Source organism: Trichosurus vulpecula, chromosome 3, assembly GCF_011100635.1.
Source record: "Trichosurus vulpecula isolate mTriVul1 chromosome 3, mTriVul1.pri, whole genome shotgun sequence".
In the NCBI taxonomy this organism is placed as follows: Eukaryota; Metazoa; Chordata; class Mammalia; order Diprotodontia; family Phalangeridae; genus Trichosurus; species Trichosurus vulpecula.
In genome coordinates, this window is record NC_050575.1 from 442442069 (window position 1) to 442449780 (window position 7712).

The 7712-nt window shown below is 37.6% G+C and overlaps 1 non-coding gene across 1 annotated transcript; it reads right to left on the reverse strand.

Annotated features, from left to right (window-relative positions):
- Positions 1–7334: 7334 nt before the first annotated feature.
- On the reverse strand, positions 7335–7437 carry LOC118845151. Its single transcript, XR_005010028.1, has one exon. It is a non-coding gene; the product is annotated as a U6 spliceosomal RNA (small nuclear RNA).
- Positions 7438–7712: the final 275 nt, after the last annotated feature.

Sequence of the window (7712 nt, forward strand, 5' to 3'; positions counted from 1 at the left end):
GAATGTTAAAGTTCTCTGGCTATGAATGTGTTTCTCTGAAAAGGTATTATAAAAAAGGAGCTTTGTCAAGTTCAAGGTCAAAACCATTATACAAATAAATTATTATTATTTCCATTTTCAAAGGTGGAAAGCAGTGAAATGGAATGTTGAATATTAATGCCACAAATTTATTTAAGGTTTTACAGGGATTTTATATACATTATATGATTTGATAAAATGTTGACCTGGAATAGCGAAGAGCCAAGTTGGCATGTCATTAAATATTCTCCAGTAATCAATCAGGATACCAAGGAAGGTCCAAAAGGAGAGTGGTATGATGAAGAGGAGACACATCAAGAAATGGTTCTTTTCCTTTTTCTTGATTTCTTTGGGGGTATAATTTAGCAGACATACTGCCAGGTCAAAAAAGAATACGGAGTTTAATGACTTTAGCACATAGTTTCACGTTGTTCTTTGGACTGTCTGGATGAATTCATAACAGTTTTCATCCACAGATAGGTCTGTTTGAGGGAAATTCATTAATGTCCATTAATTGAGCCCCTACTATATGCAGAACACTTTGTACCCTTCTTGCTAAAAGAACTGAAGTATACTCATCATGTAAGAAATGCTTGTGGACTTGTTGAGGGTCTGTTGGGATTTCACCTCTGCCCTCTGAGAGTGTGCAATCCATTTTGGGAGACAGACATAAGCACAGGACATGATACTGTTCATTTTCTTGGGTTTTTAAATATCCAATTAGTAACTTTGAAAATTATTTCCTTTAGAGTTCAGAGGAGGGAGGCAGTCTGTAAGACTTACTGATGAATCGCCTCATAATTATTTAGGCCACAGCAATCTTTCTAAACTGTGAAAATGTCCAAAATATCTGCTGTATAATCCTCTTCCACGATTCCTCTGCCAACACAAAAAAAGTATTGTCATCGTTTTTAGCTTTCAGTGGACGTCCACAAAACGCCCAGACAATGGCTGAAAAGAGGAAAATGAGATTAAGTGGATCATTTGGCAGAACACAGACAAGTAGTGTGGCTTGACTGAAACACTTTTCCCTCCCCCGTTTTATTGAATCCAAAGCATAGCATTTGAGTCTCTGGATTCAGTTTTAAAGTCTAGTCTGTGCCTTGGCCTTGAACCTTCTACAGTGTCTTTGTATTGCTCCCCTTCAGAGAGACCTGAACTGAAATTGTTGTCCTGATACGATCCTGAGCAGAGCTATATGGAAGAATGACTTTGGCATCTCTTGCTCCTCTGTCCCAATATTGACTTTTTCATCCAAGACATTCTATTACTGACATGTTTATCTTGTTCAGTGTTAGAGGGACAAATATAATGACCTTTACATATGCTGTCTATTTAAATCATTTCATTTTATATCTTCTTTTGAAAAATAAAATGCGATTGTATACACATACAGACATGCACCCATGCGCACACACTCATGCACGCACACAAACCTTGAAACAGAGAATTGAAGGGGAGATAACATAGGAAGAAAGTTCCAGTGCCCTGGAAGAGTTTGGCCTTTGTTTCCTTTGATGAATTCAGTGTCTTTGATTGAGTCTTACTAGGTGCTAAGCCCCAGGCCCAAACCCATATCTATTAAGTGCTAAGCCTATGTGGGTGTGAATTGGTAACTACGGTGGGGCTCCAGGTGGGGCCAATGAAGGGAGGTGCTAACACCAGAGGAGCCTAAATTCTGGTCGTACTGTATATAAAGGGAGAACAGAGCTATTTGCTTAGGGCTCTCACTCCTGGTGGTGTGCTGATGTGGAGACTCTGGCCAGCTGTAGTTAATAGCCCTCCAGCTGGACTCAGATGTTGGTGCTTTTTGGTAACTATGAATTGTATTTTTTCTGTTTGTAATTCGTTTGTATGGATGTTGGGACTTTGTTAAACTCTGGTAACTATGTATTGGGGTTTGAATCAGACAAGGTCTGTCTGTTGATGTTTGTAATTTGTCTGTATTTGCTCTGAAGTTCAGGGTGCTGGATTTTTCCCCTGAACTAAGTGAATGACATTTGTATGCTGGATTAAAGTAAGATTGTTAACCCCTTAACACTGCTTTCCTTAGTAAAGCAGATCGAAAGAACTTGGGCTTGTAGAGTTTTGTGAGCTGGTTGTTGTTGGTTTTACAGCCTGCACAGCAGCTGCTAGCTGGATTGTTGAAACACAGGGAGGTATAATCATTTTGTCTGATCAAGATATCTCATACATACTGCTGTGTGATAGTGTTTTTTAACTTGTCCAGAGCCTTCCCCAGTAATTGTGACTTTTCAAGTCCTGTGACTTAGCATGGCATTAAACCAAGAAGTGATTAGAAATTATTAAATATTTACTAATCTCTCTCTCTCTTTCTCTCTCTCTCTGTCTCTCTCTGTCTCTCACTGTCTCTCACTGTGTGTGTGTGTGTGTGTGTGTGTGTGTGTGTGTGTAACAGAGAGATATGCAGGAAACAGGAGAGTGTAATTTCTCCCTTTATGACAGAATTCATCTACAGAAAAACTAAATAAAAAAGAAAAATAAAGCCTTCCGGCTTAAACCTTCATTTTCTTGAGCATTTTTGCTAGTTGGTAGGGGAGAAAGCAGCCTTCTCATTTGGCTCATATTCTTGGACATAGGTGATGACCAAAGTTATTTGAGGTGACTGTATTCACTTATTGCCTTTGTCCTTTGAATATGTGTGTTAGGGGTTCATTTGATCTTATCTGCAATGGTCTGTGGGCAGAAAGTAGATAATGAACTAGGTTTCTAGATTTCTGCTTTTGTGTGTCTGATTTTTTTAAAGGGGAGGCTGTTAACAACATTAACTGGAATGAGAATTGTGAACTAATTAGTTTATAATAAGGAATGTCTCCTCTATTTATGAAAGAAAGAAAAAATATACAAAAAATCAGTAAAGCTTTAGGCCTATGATGGGAACTCAAAATATATTCTTCCTTCTTGTAGCCTTCATTTTACTTATCTGGATGTTATTTTGATGTGAATGAACATGTTTTTAGATGGGCTCTGCAGGGCCTAAGTGAGAAGCCCCCTCTATAATAGTGTCTGAAGGATGTTTATATCAGTAAATCAATGAAGACATGCTATGATTTTTTTCCAGAAAAAAGTTGATAATGAGACTTTATGATTTTCTTGACCAATTAGGTTTTTAAAAAGCTTTGGGTTTAGGGGGTGCCTTCATCCTTCCACAAATTATCTATTGATGAGACTACTTTATTTTCAGTGCAAATTATCTAACTGACCCACACCGCACCAGACACTGTTACCCAGACAACAGCAGCCAAACCTGTGAAGCGCATGTGCGCGCTTATTCAGTCCGTCAGTCACGCCCAGTTCTGGCTGATCCTGCGGACCAAACCATACCAGCATTTCCATGAAGTTTTCTTGGCAAAGACACTGGAGTGGTTTGCCATTTCCTTCTCTAATAGATTAAGACAAACAGAGGTTAAGTGACTTGCCCAGGGTCACATAGCTAGTCAGTATCTCAGGACAGGTTTGAACTCAGGTCTTCCTAACTGTAGGGCCAATGTTTTATCCAATTAACAAGCCAGCTGCCTCAAATCTGATACAATAGGCCTATTAAAGTCATGCCTGTCTAAATTCCCTTTAAATAAATGCATACAATTTTGAGATAGATACAGAGACGGAGGAAGGGAGGGAGGGAGGAAGGGAAGGAGAGACAGTCAGAGACAGAGGCACAGAAAGACACAGAGACAGCAAGATAGACTGAGAGTGAAACAAAGAGAAGCAGTTACCCTATTGCCAGCAGAGGAGAAGCCATCTTCTATCTTATGGTCCTTTAGGGAGAGGCAATATACAGAGTACAAAGGGTCTGAATATTCTTCTTGTTCCTATCACCAGATAGGAAGGTAAAGATAAAAGGCTTTGAGCTCCATATCTTTGTTGAATAGGGAAAGACATTAAGAGCAGGTAACATCACCAGACCTGCATTTCAAAATCCCAAATACTAGACCTAACTTATGCAGATGATGTGCTAGGATTTTGCTCTCCTCAGTTCGTTACTCTTCAGAATTGTTAGCAATACTATCTCTATTGCATTGTAACTTCTACAAGATTTAAAGGTAAGTAGAGGTGTTATCTATGTTGGAAGTTTTGATTTAGCTTTGAATCCAGGGAGCTATAAATATCAGGAAAGCATCCCTTTCAATTCCATATAGACATACATACACACACGAAACCATTTTAAGGTGTTCTTCCTATGTCTAAAGAGACAGAAAATAAATAGGAGTCAGTAATTAATTATAATACTCCCAGGAATGGCTAAAAATAAAACAAAAAACAAAAACAAACTCCTAATGGGTGGTTAACCCCAAATGCACATAATCATTTAGTGATGCTGAAGAAAAAAGTCTAAAGACAATCAAAATAAATGCTTGAGGATTTCCTTTATGAGTTATCTACACTGTATTAACTCACTAGGAAATTGATCAAAACACCTTCATTTGAACAATTGTTCCATTTCTTCAAGTCCTTTGGTAACATTTGTTCTTTAGAGCCTTCAAACAACCAACTGGTTCTATCAAGTTATTTAAAGTAATTAATCAAACCAATGAATTCATAGTGTTAAATTAAAATGGCTTCACTACATATTTCCCTTTTCATCCTTTTACTACATAGGATCTTTGGTAATGAGACAAATTAAAGTTAATAAAATAGTGATCATACGACAGAAAACGAGTCTATTTTTCTTTGGTACTTCTCTTTCAATAGTCCGGTTTGATGATTTTTCTCAGTATTTGTGCGTGTTGGTCAAAACGAGTGCAAGCAAGGTTCTGTTGTGCATGTGTTTATAAATAACTGAAGTTTAAAGCAACAGAGTCAATTGCTTATTCAAATGAGTTAGATACATATGTCAACTATCCATGAACTTTGACACACTGAGATCATTTTTTCATGAAGTAATTTCTCTAGAACTCTACTTAGCCTTCTCGTAATTTCCTACAACAAACCACTCTTCTCTTTCCATCAGAGTTTTATATATGTTGTCTTCCTTATTTAATCAGTCAGTCAGTGAGCCAATATGTATAACTATTGGCCAGGCACAGTGAGACTGTGAGAAGTGCTTAGTTTTTGGCGTTTTGTTCATCCTTTGTTCTTGAAGAGGACCAAAGATATCACAAGGATGATGTCTTGACTTGCACATGAATTGGCTTTGTGAGACAGAGTTATACAACGTTGTCAGCCTTACTCTCTCCTGAAGAGTCACTAAAGTCCAGTGGCAAGAGGCAAGACAAAAGACATGGATTAGAGATATAACAAAAGAAAAAAAATAGAGCAGCCCCTGCCCCTCCAGGAGTTCGTGTACTAATGATCAAGACAAATATGTAATAACTAGGTACATACACTAATACACAAGTACATATACTATCTCTGCATGTATATATTCATATATGTATGTATATGTGAATATATACATACATACACACATGTACATACATTCATATACCTATATCTATTGTTAGATAAAGATTGATACACACACACACACACACACACACACACACACACACACACACACACCCTGATATATATTAGCTAGTGCCTGGGGATGGGATTAGAATGTTAGATCTTTGAGCCAGAGATTATCGTCATTCTTGTATATAAATCTCTGGTGCTACATATATGGCACACAATAAGTACTTAATAAATTCATTTTAATTAATTCATTTATCCATTCCTCTACGTGTAGCTCAGTGGTACATTGGATAAAGTACTGGACCTAAAGTCAAGAAGACTGGAATTCAAACCTAACCCTAGGCTCAGAGGAGGTTTGTGATGCTGTATGAGTTAAGTCCTTTGTGCCTCAGTTTGTAAATTGTGGACAATCATAGTACCTACCTCAGGGCTGTTATGAGGAATAATTGAGATAATATTTAGATGGTGCTTAGCCTAATGCCAGGAATATAATAGATGATTAATACATGTTTGTCCCCTTTCCATTTATTAAGAAGTTGATAATGATATAGTCTCAGTCATATAGTTAATGGAAAGATATTTGTGATATTAGAACCATAGAAAGGTTTCCAGGATAGTAGATGGATTTCCTGTTGAGTATTTTTGGAATGCCATAGTTAAGAATTATATGGTATGTTGTAGTGATCTACACTGGAGGTGATAATGCCCTTGCCTATGAACTCACATTTCGGCTCAGCTATTTATTACATGTGTGACCCTGGAGAAGAGATTTAACCTCTATGGCCTTCAGTTCCTCAATAGTAAAAGGAAAGTCTTGTGCTAAATGACCTCAAAGGCCTCTTCCATTTCTAAATCTATGATCCCATGATCCTTTGACCCTGTTATTTGTCTGAACACTCAATTTCAAGCATATCATTGAGTTTAATGATTATCTTAGTTCATTTTAATTATACTTCTAAAAATATTTAAATGGCAAGTAGAAAGATGTCCTTGAGATTAATGTTATACGATGTGACTGTAATTTAATTTAATTCAGGTGAAATGTGAAAGTAAAGATGGCAGCCTACCTTCAGTGGGCAAGGCAAGTCACCTAGCATGTCTCACTTATACACAAAAAGAAAAGAACAGGAAAGAAACACCTGCAGTCATTCTAATTCATATTGGACTAAATATTTTGAAAACTTGATTCCTCTATCCCCACTTTACCCCAACAGAAACTTTTTTGTGTTTTCTTTGATCTCTCCTTTCTTTGCAGCCTATAGCATTAATATTAGCATTTTCTGGGAATGAAAGCAATGATGTATATTTAAGGGCTTGCAATGACAAAGAGAATATAATTCTGATTTTGGGGCTGGCAATTTCAGGGAGGCAGGGAAGATTTCAGTGAGAGCCCTGAGCAATGAAAATGAGGCAGCTATTGAGAGAGCCATATTGTATGAGCCTCTGGGAATAGACTATGTTGACTAATTCTGCCGAAAGTATCACTTTTTGATTCCTTTTTCCATCTCAAATGTTGTAGCTTTTCTAATAAATGTGTTTTCTATTATCTGTTGACTCTGCCTTGGATAGAATTGAGTTCATGTATTTATCTTGTCCAGACCAATATAGGTTCCCTCCTCTTCCCCTACTATCCTCCCTTCTTTATATGACAATTGCTGAACTTTTTTATTGTTTTTTCAAACTTGTTTTATTCATTTTTGTCCCCTGGAGAAAAAAGAAGAATGCAAGAGAACCTATGATAGAGACCTAATCCAGCACAAACGATGTGTATGAAATACTCAAAGTTGTCAATTACTGAGTAACCTACGCCATGATTCTCCTCCCATCTATGGAAAGTGAGGGTTTTTGATTAGCTCTGTTTCAGACATAATCGGGCCCCCAAACTTCATCAACGGCAAGCCAGTATGGAATGCTTCATGAATTTGCATGTCTTCCTTGTGCAGGGGCCATGCCAATCTCTATGTTATTACAATTTTTATTATATGTGCTTTTGAAGCTAACTAACAGGATTAGTTTGCATGCACCAGTGCACGAACCTGAAGTTTACTTCCCACCCTTCCTAGCATACACAGCTTGCTCATTTCCCTCATATCACACCAATTCTGTGATGGCCCAGCGATGTTTGTCAAGAAAAGACACAACTCAGAATCAAGGAACATTTAGAGTTAGAATATTCCTCAGTGCCAAGAAAAGAATATTCTATGAACGTACCTGCAAGGGAACTAGTCAGCATTCCTCCTACTGAGGGAAAGCTTGGCACCTCCTAGACAGTAGCT